The sequence below is a fragment of the Lepidochelys olivacea genome, assembly GCF_965140295.1.
Source record: "Lepidochelys olivacea isolate rLepOli2 genome assembly, chromosome: 5".
NCBI lineage: Eukaryota > Metazoa > Chordata > Testudines > Cheloniidae > Lepidochelys > Lepidochelys olivacea.
Genome location: NC_140415.1, coordinates 81,726,903 through 81,746,390, shown reverse-complemented (window position 1 = coordinate 81,746,390; position 19,488 = coordinate 81,726,903). Strand labels below are relative to the sequence as shown.

Here is a 19,488-nt window from a genome sequence, read left to right as displayed (position 1 = left end):
AAGCTGGTGCACATCATTTTCCATTGATGAAATGATTGACTTTATATGAGCTTGCATTGTTGATCAAGGGGCTGGTAATACAAGGCACACATTTCTCGGGAAATGTCTGGGACTAGAGAGTCTGCTGGTGTTCTTCTGCAGAGTGGTTCATGAGTGACTAACTAGTGGTACTCAGTGCTGTGTAGCTGGGAGCAAATCTCATGCTGGAGGCTGTGTGTTACTGGCCAGGAGTGGCTGTTCACCTGTAAAGCAGTGTAAAAGGCACCCAAGGTTGGCGAATTGAGGAGACAACTATTTAGCAGTCCATATGGTCACAGGGATGATTAAAACAAATCACCCAGGCTGTAAACACTCCCCACCCCTAGAGGCATCACCTCCTGGGAAGGTTCGCATATACTAGTTCAAACTGGATTCTCCAATGCTCAACAAAGAAAGGATTGCTGGATAAATAGCCTGAGTTTAAATTGACTCAAGGACTTTCTGATTCAGCAGATAGACAGGACCTTGTGTCCACAAGGAATAGGGGAACAATCCTCGCAGAGGGTTGGAAGGATTCAACCTATTAAAGGAAGTTTAGACTTGAAATTAGATGAAGGTTTCTAACCATCAGAGGAGCGAAGTTCTGGAACAGCCTTCCAAGGGAAGCAGTGGGGGCAAAAGCCATATCTGGCTTCAAGACTAAGCTTGATAAGTTTATGGAAGGGATGATATGATGGGATAGCCTAATTTTGGCAATTATTATACTATTATACTATAATTATTATACTACTGTTAGTGGTAGATATGCCCAATGGCCTGTGATCTGAGTTACTACAGAGAATTCTTTCGTGGGCGTCTGGCTGATGAGTCTTGCCCACATGCTCAGGGTTTAGCTGATCGCCATATTTGGGGTCAGGAAGGAATTTTCCTCCAGGGCAGACTGGCAGAGGCCCTGGGGATTTTTCGCCTTCCTCTGCAGCATGGGGCACGGGTCACTTACTGGAGGATTCTCTGCACCTTGAAGTCTTTAAACCACGATTTGTGGACTTCAATAGCTCAGACATCAGTTAGGGGTTTGTTACAGGAGTGGGTGGGTGGATTCTGTTGCCTGCGTTGTGCAAGAGGTCAGACTAGACGATCATAATGGTCCCTTCTGACTTTAAAGTGCATGATTCTATGACTGGTACATGACCTCTGGTAAGTGTATAGGAATTTCTATTGATGTTTTTATATGTTTTCTCTGTAATGCTTGTACCTTAAGAATAAATGAAGCCCACAGTAGCATTTGACTTCAGAAAGGGGAACTACACAAAAATGAGGAAGCTAATTAAAGATAAATTAAAATGTACAGTCACAAAAGTGACATGCCTGCAAGCTGCATGAAAACTTTTTAAAAAAAATCATAATAAATCTCAAATTAAATGTATAATCCCAAATTTAAAATAAAAACATAGTAAAAACCAAAAAAAGTGTCACTTTGGCTAAACAAAGTAAAAGAAGAGGCTAGAGGCAAAAAGGCATCCTGTAAATTTGGAAGTTAAATCCTACTGAGAAAATATAGAAAGGAGCATAAACTCTGGTAAGTCAAGGAGCATAAACTCTGGTAAGTCAAGTGTAAAAGTATAATTAGGAAGGTCAAAAAAGAATTTGAAGAGAAACTAGCCAAAGACTCAAAACATTTAGCTGTTAGTTTTTAAGTACATCAGCAGCAGGAAACCTGCCAGATAATCAGTGGGACCACTGGATGATTGAGTGCTAAAGGAGCACTCAGGGAAGACAAAGCCATTGAGGAGATGCAAAATGAATCCCATGCATCAGTCTTCACTGCAGAGGATCCCACACATGAGCCATTCCATTAGGTGACAAATCCAAGGAACTGTCTCAGATTGAGGAGTCAATAGAGGAGGTTTACGAACAAACTGATTAATTAAACAGTAATAAGTCACCAGGACCAGATGTTATTCACCCAAGTGTTCAGAAGGAACTCAAATATGAAATTTCAGAGCTCCTAACTGTGGTATGTAACCTATCAACTTCTGTACCAAATGACTAGAGGATAGTTAATGTGACACCAATTTTTTTAAAAGGCTCCAGAGGCAATCCTAGAAATGACAGGCTTGTGAGTCTAACTTCAGTACCAGGCAAAATTGGTTGAAACAATAGTAAAGAACAAAATTATTGGGTGCATAGATGAACACCGTTGGTTGGGGAAGCATCAACATGGCTTTTGTAAAGGGAAATGATGCTTAATCAATCTATTAGAATTCTTTAAGGGGGTCAGCAAGCATGTGGACAAGGGTGATTCAGTGCATATAGGGTACTTGGACTTCAGAAAGTCTTTGACAAGGTCCCTCACCAAAGGCTCTTAAGCAAAGTAAGCTGTCATGGGATAAGAGGGAAGGTCCTCTCATGGATTGGTAACTGGTTAAAAGATAGGAAACAAAGAGAATGAATAAATGGTCAGTTTTCTGAATGGACAGTAGTGTCCCCCAGGGGTCTGTTCTGGGACCAGTGGTGTTCAACATATTCATAAATGATCAGGGGAAAGAGTTAAAACAGTGAGGTGGCAACATTTGCAGAAGATACAAAACTACTCAAGATAGTTAAGTCCAAAGCAGACTGTAAAGCATTACAAAGGGATCTCACAAAACTGGGTGACTGGACAACAAAATGGCAGATGAAATTCAATACTGATAAATGCAAAATAATGCACATTGGAAAATATAATCTCAACTATATGTACAAAATGACGGGATCTAAAATTAGAAAGATCTTGGAGTCATTGTGGATAGTTCTCTGAAAACATTTGCTCAAGATGCATTGGCAGTCAAAGAAGCTAACAGAGCATTAGGAACCACAAGGAAAGGGATAGATACTAAGACATTAAATATCATAATGCCACTATATCAAGCCGAAGTACATCCACACCTTGAATACTGCGTGCAGTTCTGGTCACGCCATCTCAAAAAAAGATATATTAGAACTGGAAAAAGTACAGAGAAGGGCAACAAAAATGATTAAAGGTATGGACCAGTTTGCATATGAGGAGAGATTAAAAACAGTGGGATTTGTCAGCTTGGAAAAGAGTCAACTAAGGGGAGATATGACAAAGGCCTATAAAATCATGAATGGTGAGGAGAAAGTGAATAAGGAAGTGTTATTTACCCTTTCACATAACATAAGAACCAAGGGTCACCCAATGAAATTAACAGGCAACACGTTTTAAACAAACAAAAGGAGGTACTACTTCACACAATGCACAGTCAGCCTGTAGAACTCGTGGCCAGGGGATGTTGTGAAGGCCAAAACTATAACAGGGTTCAAAAAAAGAATTAGGTAAGTTCATGGAGGATAGGTCCATCAATGGCTATTAGTCAAAATGGTCAGAGATGCAATCCCGTGCTCTAGGTGTCCCTAGACTCAGATTGCCAGAAGCTGGGAGTGGATGACAGGGGATGGGTCACTTGAGGATTCCCCATTCTGTTCATTTTCTCTGGGGCACCTGGCATTGGCCACTGCTGGAAGACAGGGTACTGAGCTAGATGAACCATTGATGTGACCCAGTATTGCCATTCTTATGTTCTCAGAAAGAGCTATGTGGTAACTTATAACTGTGGGCAATACATTGGTCATAGCCTCTGGAGGGAAAGCAAAGCACAGGTGCTGGCCTTTTAGGCACACTGGCTTGCTGGGAATATCACAAAGTAGATCAGGAAGCTGTGCAGACTTTAAAACTCCTGCTCAGGAGTGAGTGAAATGTATCTCCACCAAGGAGAGGCAACAACTGGGAACTAAAAACCTTTAAGTGGATGCCCTTGAGGGACCATGGAGGGTGGAACAGGTGCAGGTACCCTGAAACTGTGATAGGGAGTAGGTACCTCATTATGTGAGGTAAGAAATGTAGCATATTTAGGCTCAGTTTTTAAGAGCTTATTTATGAAAGACACTTTTTCAAGACAGCCTAGGGCCACAGCTATGATTGGTGTTAGCAACCAGAGTAGCTGTTATTTCCTTTAACTTTGGTGGCATTATCACAAGTTATTTTCCATCAGAAGTCAAAAGAGCACCTGTCTAACCTCAAACAGCTTTGGACCCTTTTAAGGATGAGTGGCCTAACATGAAAGTCAGCTGGCTTCTCCACCAGGGCATTTAGTTAAAAAGGTTGCTGATTCTTAAGACACAGGTGGAGTTTGACTTTCCCTTTATGAGGAACAGTTAGTCCTTTCATCAGCAATTTCACAATTTACAGGGATAGCATTCTTTGTGCAGCTTGGGGTTACCTCCTTAAGGACTTAACTGAAACATTGCTAAAGGGTTGAACAAGGTCAAAGAAGGCTGCTGCTAGGAGAGAAGAGACACCAGCATGCATGAGGTACCTACAACATGTCTGGGATTATCTACGTTTTGCCACAGGGGCAAAAGGATTTCTGAAATGTTCTGCAAAAGAATATATAAATTATAAAAATATCACTAATAAAAGCTATATCAACTAATATAAATAAGTAAAAGCAAACAAAAATGTACAGTATCAAAAAGGGCAGTTTTTGTTCAGTGGTCAGAGAGTGCCCTTAGAGATATGCTTCTTTCCATGGTAAGGAGAAAATTTCTACAGCACTACAGTATGTCATTTTCACAAGACTGCACTTATTTATTTTTAAAGCAAGCATTGTGCTTCACATCACGGATAATCAGGATGTGTCAGACGTTAGTCTGCAATAGCTGATCAAGTCTTCTTTGGATGGTGGAACAGGCAAGATGGATCAGATATTGAAAAAAGTTTCTTAGTAATTAAATAAAAATATATTAGCTATTTCCAGATCTGTCTTGTCCCAAGCCTTATTACAATTTGCATGTAACCAGGCATAAGGAGGACTAATCATAGGATTTCCAGTCATTTTAAATAGACTTGATGGATTTGAGGAGAAAAATGTTGTATTATAGAGCAATCCAGAAAAGCGATAAAAATGCCCATTTGGAGGCGATTAAGACATTTAGAGAGAAATCCACCCATATGTTGTTGCTCATCGTTAGAAAGCAATATAATTTTTGTATACATTTAGTACTGCATCTGAATAATTCTCTCATACTGAAGATTCACTGACACTAACCAGAGTAGCATTTCAATCTTCTGGAATTTTAATTGCCAAACGGATATTCAAAGCTTGGTAGGAGGTCACATTTTTCATCCATTGGTGACCAGCAAGAGAAAGAATGGAATTGGGTTACAAATGATTTACAATCAGTTTATTCTAGCAGCTCCAACTATGCTTTGTGAGATTTCAGTTTCTATAAAACAAATGCTGTCTGCAAGTTGGACTATCCTGTTCAAAATAACCTGTGACTAGTCTCAACATTTTGTGTCCAGATGTCCTTTTCTCAGCTGATAGTACGAGGACACCACATTAGCTAGTTAAAGGCACTGATCATCCCTTCCCTCCTCATGTACTGTTGAATCTAAGTTTGTTTACATACATCCAAAGGAAGAAACTTTTCCCAGAACAGGTGAACAAAGTACCAGTTATTTCAGTATTGAAATGGAGTTGGATACAGGATTTCAACTTGCAAATTCTTTGCAAATATGTACGGAAGAGAGGACCTTGTCAAAGAGCTTTTTATCATAGGAGTACATCTTTAATTATAAAAGACACTCTAAGTTCAGGAACATCTGGCACCCTGTCAGCTGGAGTGGGAAACTGATACCTGCTGGAAAGGTCAGGCCACTGGCAAGGTTTATTGTATTGTTTTGTACATTTCTGTTTTAATGAAGGATTTTGATCAATGTCTGTATGACTGCATCCAACATGAGGAGTAACGTCAGTGTTAATGATACTTTACAGCACAACAAGTTCTTCCATTAGACTTGCCCAGTTCTTTTACAGTGATTAAATATTTGAGAGGTTCTTTCCATTTTAAGTCATAGGTTTTTAAAAATCACAGGGCTCAAAGGATTCCAGGTAATCCATCATCAGAATGAGAAAAACAAGCTAAGCCACTGTCACCATGACCAGCACACTCAGTGAATGCCATCAAGAACTCTCTTGGACAGAAACACAGATATTTGAAAGCTATAACGTAAAATGTCTTTGTTCTTGTGTCATATATAGATAGGGTTTAGTGTGCCATACGTTTCTGAAGAAGTGGGAGGATTTCAAGTTTTATCAAAGCAAAGCTTTAACAATGGTCTTGGTTTAGCAGACCAATCCTGTTGATCATTAATCTTGTTAAGTAGGTAGGAAGTACTCATCACTGTGACCTGTATTTAGCGATAGTTTTTGATTATTATTGATCTTTAGAGTTGCATAAATGTGGTGACTAATTGTCAGGAAATGCTGCCACTAAACTCTTTTTTCTTGCCCATCAACCTGATCATGTCCCTCTCCCTTTTTGAATCCCCTCACCAGCTCCCCATCCACTCCCACATCATCTGTAAGCGTCTCACCGCCTATAAGCTCTACAGAATTCTCTCTCCCCTCATTCATCCTTACACATCAAGTTTTGCATTCTCCTTGTTCCCTGCACTGTGCCAACATTTGCAGCTTTGCCCAGCCATTTTTGTCAGCTTCTCATACCATCCCCTGTGCCTTCTTCCATATAGCCCCAGTAAGCATGTAAACATGGAAAAACTTCCCTGAGTTCTTCCACAACTCCCCCTACTCCATCCACATTTAAATCCCTCTCAGATAGCCATTCTTGTTGTGCTGCTGACAGCAATTTGAGTTGATGCATAGGTACATAAATTGCCTATTGTTCCCTTTCCCTTAACTTCTGTCTAATTGTCTAGCTGTCCTTAGATTGCGAGCTTCTCAGAGCAGGGATCATCCTTCTCGAGTGATCCTTCTGCTTAAGTGCATAGTCGGTGCTACAAAAATAATAAATAATAATTCACGACAATGACAGAGTGTGAGCTTAATGTCAGATGACAAAAAAAGAACCTTTATTCCAATTAACTCCTGATGTATCTGAAAATAAATATGCTTAATCTCTAATAGCAGGACAGTACCCACCAGGCTGAGGCTTAAAACTGCCAATGTCTGGATGATTCAGTGGAACTGTTATTGAGATATAGAGCCTCTCCCCTTTGGTCCAAGATGGCAGAGGTCAGAAGTAATTACTAAGGACCTACCCGTCAAGACACTTAAGCACGTGCAGAACTTTAAGAATGTAAATAATCCAATTCACTTTAACGTGACAACTTGCATTCTTCAAGAAATGTACATACAAAAGCACTTTGCTAGAATGGGAAAGATGGTTGGTTATTTGTCATAGGTTAAAAAAGGGGGAAGTCATGGATTTGTAATAACCATGGCAAAGTCATAATTTTAGTTAAAAAGTGGGAAAGCTGTGACAGGGTATTTTAATTAAATTTTATGTCATGCGAAATTATGAGAACAAACAATTTTATGGTAAAGTAAAATTTGACAATCCATTTAATGTTCAATATTATAAAACCATTAAAAAATCCTGGTAACTCCCCCATACTATGCTAAACAAGACAAATACCAGACAATCAAATTAGTAAAAGTTAATGGAGGAGTCTTGCCTGAGTTTCAGGCTGGCAGGGGAAGAAAAGGCCAAGTCAGTCTCCCTTCCCTCCGCCCCCCGTCCCAGAAATCACGGCAGTGGCAAACCCACAGTTTAAGTAATAATCATGGGATGGGACTTGATGAAATGAGTTGGTGGCCTGAGTCCCCTCTGTCAAAACAAGTGTGACAAAAACAACTTTCCGTTCCCAATATCTAAATTTCAAAATGAGGTTTAAGCCTTAAAAACCTAGTGTCTAGACTCTAAAGATTTTTGAGCTGGGGCTGGTTCACCTTCCAGCTCCACTGAAGTTAGCCACAAGACTCCTATTGACTTCAAAGCCAGCTGGATTAGATCCCCTGGCCAGCTGCAATCTTACCAGGCTGTTTGCTGATGATGTCACACCACTGACTCATCAGCATGCTGCGAGTTAAGAATTTCCAGTTCTGGCTGTTGGCTTGCAATAAAGGTCCTGCAAGTGGCCACTGAGCATCCTAGCAGGGAGGAATGTGATAGAAAAAGTAATATTGGAGCTAGGACTATTGGGGGAGAAATAGAGGCTCATTTAGCCTAACCAGGCACGCAAGGCTATAGGCATGGTCTAAGAACCTGAACAGAACCCAGGCCCATCCACCAGGGAGCTGTAGCTACTATTTAAACTCCACTTCTGATTAAGTATTGTTAATCACAAATTACTGAAGACCCTAAACAGAGTAGTAGTCCATTAGGACCAGCCCTGTAGATGCACATTTACTCATCTGGGTTACAGAGTAGCAGCCGTGTTAGTCTGTATCCGCAAAAAGAACAGGAGTACTTGTGGCACCTTAGAGATTAACAAATTTATTTGAGCATAAGCTTTTGTGGGCTACAGCCCACTTCATTGGATGCATGCAGTGGAAATACAGTAGGACGATTTTATATACACAGAGAACATGAAACATGAAATGGGTGTTATCATATACACTATAACGAGAGTGATCACTTAAGGTGAGCTAAGAATAAATGGACACAAATCAGACGTCAAGAATTATAACATTCAAAAACCAGTCAGAGAACACTTCAGTCTCTCTGGTCACTCAATTACAGACCTAAAAGTTGCAATATTACAACAAAAGAACTTCAAAAACAGACTCCAATGAGGGACTGCTGAACTGGAATTAATTTACAAACTGGACACCATTAAATTAGGCTTGAATAAAGATTTGGGGGGAGGGATAGCTCAGTGGTTTGAGCTTTGGCCTGCTAAACCCAGGGTTGTGAGTTCAATCCTTGAGGGGGCCATTTAGGGATATGGGGCAAAAATTGGGGATTGGTCCTGCTTTGAGCAGGGGGTTGGACTAGATGACCTCCTGAGGTCCCTTCCAACCCTATGATTCTACTGGGAGTGGATGTGTCATTACACAAAGTAAAACTATTTCCCCATGTTTATTCTCTCCCCCACCCCCCACTGCTCCTCACACATTCTTGTGAACTGCTGGAAATGGCCTATCTTGATTATCGCTACAAAAGGTTGTTTTTTCCCCTCTCCTGCTTGTAATAGCTCACCTTAACTGATCACTCTCATTACAGTGTGTATGGTAACACCCATTGTTTCATGTTCTCTGTGTATATAAAATTGTCCTACTGTATTTTCCACTGCATGCATCTGATGAAGTGGGCTGTAGCCCACGAAAGCTTATGCTCAAATAAATTTGTTAGTCTCTAAGGTGCCACAAGTACTCCTGTTTCATTTGGGTTAGACATTCAGTTTAACTTTTCTACCTTCTCTTTGGAGCAATCACCAACTGCTACGTACAATTTATGAACCTTTATTAAAATAAAAACTGCTATTTAAAATAATCTGTATTTTTATATCCAGGGCTCAGATTAATGAGAGGGGTTTTTAGCTACAACTACACACACCACAGAACTGCTGCCTGAATTGCTTCAATTGATTTTCAGTCTGAGTTTAACAGAAACCGGAGTTCAGATGGGCTGTTTATACTTAGGAACTTTTCAAATACAACTAAACCGAGCCACACTACTATGCTGACTGCTCCTAAGCACACACCAACTCATTATAAGACCTTCACTCCTTGAGGGCCAGAGTGTGTCTAGCCCAAGCACAAGAGTTAAAATCACCCCTGTGCAGAGAACCAACAAAAGTCCTATGCACAGTCCATACTCACAGGAGGCTGTAAACGGTTCACAGGCCTTGTGCTAAGCTCGCTGTTCAGGGATGAGTTTCACTCCCAAGAATAGGTGTAGGGGGTCCAATAAGTCTCTCTTCCCCCTCACCCGCAACCCTTGCATTCACTGCCCAGGACCAAGCCACAGTTGCAGCGTCTGCATTCTCACAACTGTATATACTGTGCCTTGATAAAGGTCTCTTGGGACCCACACCACTCTTCCTTCCACCGGTGAAGCTGGCTGGCCACAGATAGGCATGCATTCTGCATCCCGATAAGAGGCCTCAGGGAGTAGGTTTTCACAGTAGTGTTAATCCAGGCTCTTAGTCAAGTGTTGAGCTCTAGGCCTCTTCCCATCCGCACACAAAAACCTCTCACCCAAGTTAAATACCTGGGTTAGAGCCCTCATTCTGCTTTCTCTTGGGATCATGGGTGGCGAGTTCTATAGGTCTGTGGTGCCCGGGCACCAGGAATATTCCTGGCCTGGTGGCCCGGCTCCAGCACTGATTCCCACCTGCCCCCCTGCGTGCTCCCCGCCCTGTCTGCCACCCCATGGCGATTTAAAACAGCACAGCGGGGCTGAGTGGCTTCTGCGCACTCACTCCATGTGGCTGCCGGCACATCCTTGCAATCTGTGGTGGGTGGGTGGGGCTGTGCCGCTACGCACTGCCCCCACCCCGAACACCCCTGTGGCCAATGGGAAGCTGCAGGGGCGGTGCCTGGGGACAGCAGCACGTGGAGACCCCGCCCCCCCTCAGCCTGCCCCGCCTAGGAGCCGCTGCTGGAGGGGGTGCCCCAGGTAAGCACAAACCCCCCCCATCCACTTCCAGAGTCTGCACCCACACCCCATCCCCATACACCCCCTCCGGCTCCCAAATTTCCTCCTGCACCCCCACACCCTCTCACCCCAAAACTCCCTCCCAGAGCTTGCACCCCCACCCGCTCCTGCACCCCCTACCCCAGCCCAGAGCCTGCACCCAGCACGTAAACTCCCTCCCAGAGCCCGACCCCTCACACGCCCTGTACCCAAACTCCCTTGAGCCTGACCTCTCACCCCTTCTGCACCCAAACTCCCTCTCAAAGCCTGCACCCCTCCTGCACCCCAATCCCCTGCCCCAGCCCAGAGCCACTACCCAAACTCCCTCCCAGCCTGCACCCCAGACTGCCTCCCCCACCCAAATTCCCTCACAGAGCCTTAGGCAGGTTGGGGTGGGGGGCGAGTTCTGGGCACCACCAAAATTTCTACAAACCTGCCGCCCCTGCTTTGGATGGTAACCCATCCACTTTGCAGTGAAGACACAGGCTAAGTCACTCAAGTTCTGATAGTCCCCCGATGCCTTCCCAAAATTCCCCCGACTGTGCTCTGGAGGACAAAATTTCTCTCACAATTCACTGGGAAAGAATCACATTGCCCCTCAGCTTACTGCTGCACAAAGAACCATGGAATATGCTTCCAGCGCTCCTAGTGACACACACAGGAGAACACAGCACTAGTAAGAACACAGTGACTGGGGTATGGCTTTGCAGTGTGGCTCTCGCACTCAGACTAGACTAATCCAGACGGCAATCACTCAGGTTAATTTTGCAGCGAAGACATATGCAGAGAGACATGAACTCGCTGGGTTGCCATTCTTCTGACATTGGAAGTGCAGCTTTCTCAAACAGGTACTGAGATACAGGTGTATGTAAATCAGAGGATGACCGTTTCAGAACAGCACACCGGTATCTTCCAGCAACTTACAGCCAGCTTAACCACTGACTGAGGGACAAAGCAGACATATGGAACTTCCTTCCTTGTTATGACATCATAACTTTTAGTATACTGAAAACCCATGGTATACAGTCCCACATATAACAACAAATAGGATTTTGTAAGTAAACTATAACAAGTGTGAGAAAGTGAAAGGTGAAACCCAAGGATTGAAGTGAGACACTACCACTAAGGGTATATCTACAAAGCAAAAGCTGTGCACAGACTAGCCTACCTGAGCTAGCTTGAATCCAGCTAGCACAGGTAACAGCAGAGAAGACTTCAAAGCAGGCTAATGAGCCAAGTACTGTCTTCACTGGTGTTGTTCCCATGCTAGCTGGATTCAAGCTAGCTCCTGTCTCTACTAGGATCTTACAGTGAGACAACTAACCTGTATTAACTAACTCCCATCTCCTTTTTTGTCAGTGAAGACAGAGCCACAATTGAAAATAAATTCTTTAAGCTTCCCTGTCAGTTTGTGAACTTCTTTCTGCTTCAGCTCACCTCCACAAGGTATAAATCAGGGTAGAATTCTACCCTATGTGTTTTATACTCAAGAACACATTTGTCAAAAGAAATCAGCAGGGTTGCATGTAGTGTCAGTCAGGACAGAATCTAGCCTCTTGTGTGGTATACCTATTGTGGTTTCTTGTTTTCTCCCTAACAGCCTGGGGAAGTCGGAAGGTGTTATTACATGCAGCACTACAGATGTTTGATTAAATCATTCACTGAGTGCTTCTTCTGCATGATTTACATCCTGGCAGAGCAATGACACCAGCACATCACTGTACCAATCAAATGAATCCAAAACAAAAGTGAATCATTTGCCTAGAGAAAGCAGCAAACAACCAGAAACAAACATGGATAAGAAAGGAGCATGGCCTATCAGGCCAAGGGAAAACCAAGACATTACTCATGTTTATTCCACATGAGAAACAGCTCTTCGTGGTGATCAGTGAATTGAAAATATACCCTGCTTGGCCTCTCCCAATGTAGCCCAAGGACAGGAATAGATTGACATAGCCAGGCTGCAAATATTAACAGCCAAATTCCAGGCATGGGTAAGAAAGAAGTAGGAGCACAGCAAAGGAAAGTGTTTCTGTTACTGTATGAACTCCAATCCCTCAAGAGACGGTAGCTAAATCAATGGAATAATTCTTCTGTTGAGCTATTGGTGTCTCCAGTGCAGGTTAGGTAGACCTAACTACATCACACAGTGTGCAAAAGTTTTCACATCTCTGAGAAATGTTGCTAGGTTGAACTAAGTTCTAGATGTAGCCCAGGCCTTATAGTCCATTTACCAGCGAGTCCTCCAGTGTTTCTCTTGCGGTCTTCCTGGTACATTGTAGTATATATGTTCAGTGTTATCCAAGTGGAGGCTTTTGTGCACAACCAAGTCTGGTTACAGGATGCAGTCACTGACTACTTCATTTGTTTCATTTCTCAGAAAACAGTATTCCATTAGTTTTCCTTCTGTCCTAAGTGCTCTTAAAATGAAGCAGCCAGAGAGTAGATGGGAAAGGAAGGAGGCATCAAGCCTTCTCATACAAAGCAGGGCTTTTGGAGAGTCACTCATCATCTTTGGCTACCGTCTTGTAACCATTTTCTGATCCAATCAGGATGACAGCTGAAGCTATTTGGAATAGCAAGAGTGCACATGTCCACTGCTGCTGTTATAAGGTTCAGCTTCTGAAATTATTATTATTTATATTACCATCATAGCACCTAAGAGCACACTGTGAGAGGTGCGGTACAAATAGAGAACAAAAAGACAGTCCCTGCCCTCCAAAAACGTAATTAGGTTATAGCTGCAGATCTACAGACTACAGGACAGGGATTAATGCCGGGGTTTGGCTTGACCCAAATTGACACTGATCTGGGAAAAGTCTCTAGCTGTATTTCTTCCTTGCAGCCTTACATTCAATACACACAAAACCAGACAAACATACACAAACAATAAGTAGAGTCATCCCAGGCTTCTTTCTATTCAATAGAACTCCAATTGCTCTTTCCTCGCAGAGGAGCATTTTGTTGGTGGTGGTGGTGGTGATTTAAAAAGAAAGTGCTTAATAGGCTCAGCTGGGGATACTTCTGTGAGCTACATCTAAATTCTGATGGGGAATTAATTACTGAAGCCCAGATCCACAAAAGGATTTGGATGCCTATCCAAAATTTAGGCACCACTGAGATCCATAATGGAACAATGTCAACAGGTGGCTTTTCCGCAGTTTCTTATCAGAATATTCCATAGCCCAGTGGTTAGTGTGCAAGTGCTGTTCAAATCCCTTCTCTTCACCAGGCAGATGGGGAAATTGAACCACAGTCTTCCACATCTTGGGTGAGTGCTCTAACAACAGGGCTAAAAATTTATGAGTGTGGCACCTCCTCCTCCAGTGTTTTTGCAGAAACTGGCTTAGGCACCTAACTTCAGGAGAGGGTTCCTAGCTGTAGAACCCAGGCAGACATAGGTGCTTTCCTCCAGCCTGAATTTAGGTGCCTAACTCCTGAAAGGACAAGGCTTAGGACACACCCCTTTTGTCAGCATCTGCTGTAGATTAATTTACGTAGGGAGCTGCCTAGCTTGCTGGTTTTTGTGGATCCCATTCTTGGGCATCTTTCTCCCCGCATTCGTTGCATAAGGAGCCTGGGCATCTAACTCAGGCTTTGTGGATTCAGTGATTTTCTAGTCACCTAAAAGGTGGACATTGCAGTGCTGAGCATTGCTATGTCTATATCCCCTTGTGGCCATGGACTGAAACCCCAAGCCATTTTCTGTCTTGTGCGGGGAGGGAGAAATGGGTCCCCTCCAAAAGACACCAGTGAGGTGGGAGCATCTAGGATTCATGGTTCCCACCAGGGGGTGTGAAAAAGACTTGTACTCCCCATAAGGCTTCAGATTGCTTAAGATAGCTGGGTCCCTTAAAGAGCAAAAAGTCTGGCAGTAGTGTTTATGCAGGGTACCAGTGGGAGAAAACATTAGAGACCTGTCATGCATACATGCACTGCGGATACCAAAAAACTGTTGATAATGACTCTGTGGTTTTTGAATTTGAAGTGCACATTAACAATATCACATAATGCCTCCTGAATTAGTGGCTAAGACCTGCCTTCCTTCCCACTGAGACTGTTAGACTTTCTAAAGAAGCATTGGAGTGGTACATAACCTTTGCCGCAGAAGGGTTTGGACTGACAGCTTGCCAGGAACTTGAGAGCTGCATGTGATTTGCACATGTTTTGTAGATTTTTCAAGTGCTGTGAGTGTACACAGATCTTTACAAAATATATAGAAAAAAGGAAATATGTTATAAGGATCAATTGGAAGACTGACACTGCTTCTCTAAAAAGAAAATCTGGAAATCCTGTTTTATTGATGTGGCAAGGTGGAAAGGGAAATAGGAATGTAAGGCAACTATGTTTTCTTGATTTATTTAGATTGATTTAGAAAGTTTCTCTTCATAATTATAAGTGGGCTTGGCAGAATGGGATTTTTTGTGATTTTGACAGATATTGATGTTTATTTTTAAGCATTCTTCAGCTATTTAAAATTTCAGATGTACATAATTATGGATTTTAAGGGTTTTTATTTTCAGTCAATTTAAGTTTTCACAGTTGTTGGAAATTATGGAGGACTCAGACAATAATTACTTAATGACAAACATTGAGATTCAAAAAGTTAAAGCTTTATAATTGTTAAAACAAATTGTCAACATGACATGTCAAAACATATGAAGTAAATATTCTTAAATCAAACTCTAAGTTATCAAGAAGAATTTTTCTTACATTGCCTGTCTGTAAATTTCAATTATCATCAATGGAAATATTTTCTTATCAGTTTGTGTATATGGCAAAAATCAACATTTACTGACAAAAGTCTAATCTTTGCAAACCTAAATATAAGCACTTCCAGGGAGACTTGCAAAAAAGGCAACTCTTAACCCTAAATTGCTGTAATTGCAGAAATTTATAGAAATCCAATACATTTCTATAATAAATTTGAGGTGCATTTAGGCCTCATCTTTTAATTCAGCTGAGAATGACCCTGCCAACAACCTGAATCTTGTCAGTTTTAAAGTTTCTGAACTACTTGTCATATAAATCACTAAGCTTCATGAACGGATATGATCAAAACTTGGAATTTCTTTCCTGCAGGTAATTCTGATATTTTTTGACATTTGTCTTTGTCCAGAATCAGGACAAAGTCAAAATATAAAAATTTTTCATGGAATAGCAAGTTCCAAAAAATTTCAATTTGGAAATAGTGAAATGGTTTGTTTCAACATTTTCTATCAAAACAAAATATCTAGACATTCCTGAATGGAGACATTTCATTTCAGTTTGCTGAACTGACTCAAAATGTTTCATTTCAAGTTGATTAAAAAAAACAACCACCTATGTTATCCTAAGCTATTGCAATGCCTCATGGGAGCTATAGTTCATTTTGCTCATGCTCCCATTCTACTCCATGGGCTGGGTCCCTTGGCTAGACTATGTCTTGCATGATCCCCATGGTCAGAGACTCCCATGGTGCACTGCAATGGATCAACTAGACAGGAGACCACAGTGTATCATGGGAGATGGAATCCAACAGGCCTGGGGATTTTCCTACATAAAGTTTTGATTTTTGGGAGGGGGATGGGGGGGGGGACAAAAAACATTTTCTGTCTAAAAACCTTTTGATAGGAAATTTCTGAGCAGTTCTATTCTGTCCAACCCTGAAAAGCCCCTCACACTTCTACTTCTTGAGCATTTGTAGAAAAGCTGCAAAGTGTGAAAGATCATTTGACTCTAGCTGCCCTTTAAAGACCTTCATTGTTGCTTTTTTTTTTTTAAAAAAACAGGTTTCCTCATCTTTATTGAAATATTTTTTTCTCAATTTGTGGCACGTGTCCTGATCAGTTTCTTAAGACTCTGGCTGCAGGGTGGGGAAGGGCAAGGTTGTGGGGTCCCAGCTCCCCACCCCAAAATCATAATAAATAAGACTGGCGTCTGCAGTTTGGGGGTCCAAAAGTGAAGCTGATTTGGTGTCATGTGGGGGAGATGCCCTTAACCTGAGGGGTGTGGGTAGATGGGACCCCACACCGCCAGCCCTCTGCATGAGGGGGGCAGGGCAATTTGGGAAGGAGAGGAGAGGAATTTTCCCAGAAGCTGGAGATTCAGGCTGTTCAGGTGTGATTTATTATCTTTCAGAAATGCAAGGCCAGAGCAGCTTGTAATTTGATAAGCATATCAACAAGTCACTCCTTCTGAGTGATCTCTTCCAGAAGTGGAACAACCTCCATGAAAAACTTCCTGCCGATAAGCCTCAGACTAGTACACTTATGATTGAGAGTCTGAGTTAAATGAATGGAGACAATTCATCTGCCTTTCAGGGGAAAGATGGGGTGTGGTTTCATAGTCTGTCTTTACTGCTATTCAGACTGTGAGGAATTCTTATTTTGATTCGAGCCTTATTTTGATTGGGTGCAGCTTGCAAAAATTCTGTAATTAATGGGTGCCTATTTGTAAGAGAGAGCAATCATGCTGAGGCCTCTCCCACCCCTTTGTCTGGTTCAATTTTAGGTCCCAATCCTACAAGAACTTATGTCATGCTTAACCTTACACACTGTGAATAGGGAAACTATAGTCAATGAAACTACTTGCAGCGCATATGTAGCCCACTCATGGGGATCCATTGATCACCAAGAGTGGCAAAGACCCCTTTTTCCTTCCTTCTCACTGAAGGATCCTAGCACCAATAGGTCCCAGGGTTCTTTGCACTCAGTGCCTCCACCTAGTGGCTGGGTGCATAAACTAATAGATAACCCCTACTTTCTCTGGGACATTACAATTTATAAGTACAAGAAGTCAAGGATCATTAGATAAAGCCAAACATGGTTTTATTCCAAGGGCAGGATAGGGGTAAATTCAAAGAAGAGAAAGGGAATAAGTACAGAACTCAGATACTTGATTAACCAACCAAATCTCACAGCAATTAGCACTAAATGCTTATAAATGACAAACCAACAAGAATGTCCACAAAGTCTCCTTACAGGCCTTAGGTCGGTGATAGTGTGGCAGGGCAGCTGAGTTTGGGGCTCAGTCTCTCCTTTGTGGGCTCCAAGTCAGTCTCTATTTCTCTACCTAAGAGAGACAAACATGGCATTTCCTCCCCTTCTAAGACAAATAGCAACTCTGAGACTGCTTATCTTTGGGATGCTTTAACAACTCTCTACAGCCAGCTCTCTCCACAAACCTGTCACTGCCCAGGGTCAACTCACATTTACAAGTAATCCCAGGCTCTCCAAGGTCTGTCGTTGTTCACACAGGCACATCTCAGGCTCTGGGACAGGAACTCCTCATCCTTCCAAACATGGGTTTGTCTGGGAGCAGGGCACATTCCAGGGCAATCCCACCCAGGCACAGGCACTCCTGGGCCTGCAGTTGGCTGTCCAGCTTGTCAAGCAGACCCCAAGCCTCCATGGGCTCTTTGTCTCCTTTTCAAGCACATGAGGAAGGAGCCTCAGATTCAGTTTCTGTCTCTGGGCTGCTCTTTGTGGGAACTGCTTCTGCCAAGTCCCCAGACTGGCAACACGTTACACATAAAATTAAGTGTTTGGAGGATCAAGGTCTTAGGCAAATTTTAAAAACAAACAAAAGCCCCAAACTCCCCCCTCCCCCACATGATATAAAAACACAAGTTCCATTGACAGTCAATTGGATTTGTGCTCCTGTGTCATATAGGTGCTTTTGAAAATCCCACCCTCAAAACATTCAGGGTTTTGTATTTGACACTTATATTATCATGGTATTATACTGATAAATTACCATCCAATTTCAATATTTTACACAGATTGATGTTTTTCATTTAAAATAATTATGCATATTATAGAATGGTTGTAGTATACAGATAGGCAATCACATTGATACTGAAAACATCTTTCAGGTTATTAAGCATGAAAGCAATAACGATTGGTCTGCCTTTCTAGAATGATTGGGCTAGTATCTCTCGCAGTATTTATATTAAATATTATCTAACAAAAGATGCATTATAATATTTGAAAAAAACTACAGATAAAAGTAGTTTAAATATAACTTTGTTATTCCATTTCTCTAAAATCAGAACATAAAACTAGGGAAACAATACATAGTATTAAGTTTATTGTAAATAATAAAAATGTATCATCGCTACATAGTAAAGCCAAGAATACAATTTTTAAAAAATAGTATAGGGCCAGTTTATGTTCTTAGTGGTGCAAGTTAATGCTCTGTCAGTCTGGTTATTGCCAAAGCTCAGAGGCTGTGTATGGTAGCAGCATGAGAGAGTTCGATCAGAATTTTCATATGTGAGTGTCTCAAGTTAGGCACCTAAAAAGCTATATTTAGGCATTTAAGTGGTGTAATTTTAAAAGGTATCAAGCACATGCAACTCTTGTTCACGGAAAACACTGAAATCAACCAGTGTAATTGAGAGCTGAACCAGCCCTAAAGGTGGGATCTGCAAGAGTGCTTCAGACTGACCTAACCCTGATCCCACTGAAGTCAGTGAGAATTTTACCACTCTCCCCACCCTTCCTAGGGAGGACTTTGCAGGAAACTCTGCAGGCTGAAACTTACAGTGTTTCCTCTCTGCTGCCCAAGAGCAGCCCATGCAGGGGATGATAAGTCCCTAAATTATAAAACAAACCCATGAAATATATTTAAAAAATGACTTACATGAATTGAGCCCTTTTCAGACCGTCAGAAAATTTCTGTTAACATTGCAGTACCCTGACAGACAACCCATGCAATAAGACAATAGGGTAACTATGCTGAAAAGTGCCAGGCACAGAGACAAAGGGGGAACAAGGAGCTCCAGAAGGTCATCTGAAATGCCCACAGGATGCAAAAATATAACAGGAGGCCATAGAACAGGGAAAATGTGGTGCTGGAGAGTGTTGGCATAGTGTGGACATGCAAAAGTGGTTTAATTACAGCGGTCACTGTACATTAGCATAACTTGCATCAATAAAACTCTGTAGTGTAGACAAGGTCTAAGTATATTACATCAACACTATTATCTTTATCAACCAAATTTGTAATCTCATAAAAAAA

At 42.0% G+C, this 19,488-nt stretch overlaps 1 long non-coding RNA gene across 1 annotated transcript in view; it reads right to left on the bottom strand.

The window, feature by feature from the left end:
- The window catches only part of LOC311521081, a 126,014-nt gene extending 108,093 nt beyond the window's left edge, over nucleotides 1-17,921 (bottom strand). Inside the window, exon 1 of the long non-coding RNA XR_014711774.1 lies at nucleotides 17,676-17,921. This is a non-coding gene — a long non-coding RNA (uncharacterized lncRNA). The remainder of the gene's footprint in view (nucleotides 1-17,675) is intronic.
- Between the last annotated feature and the right edge of the window lie 1,567 nt (nucleotides 17,922-19,488).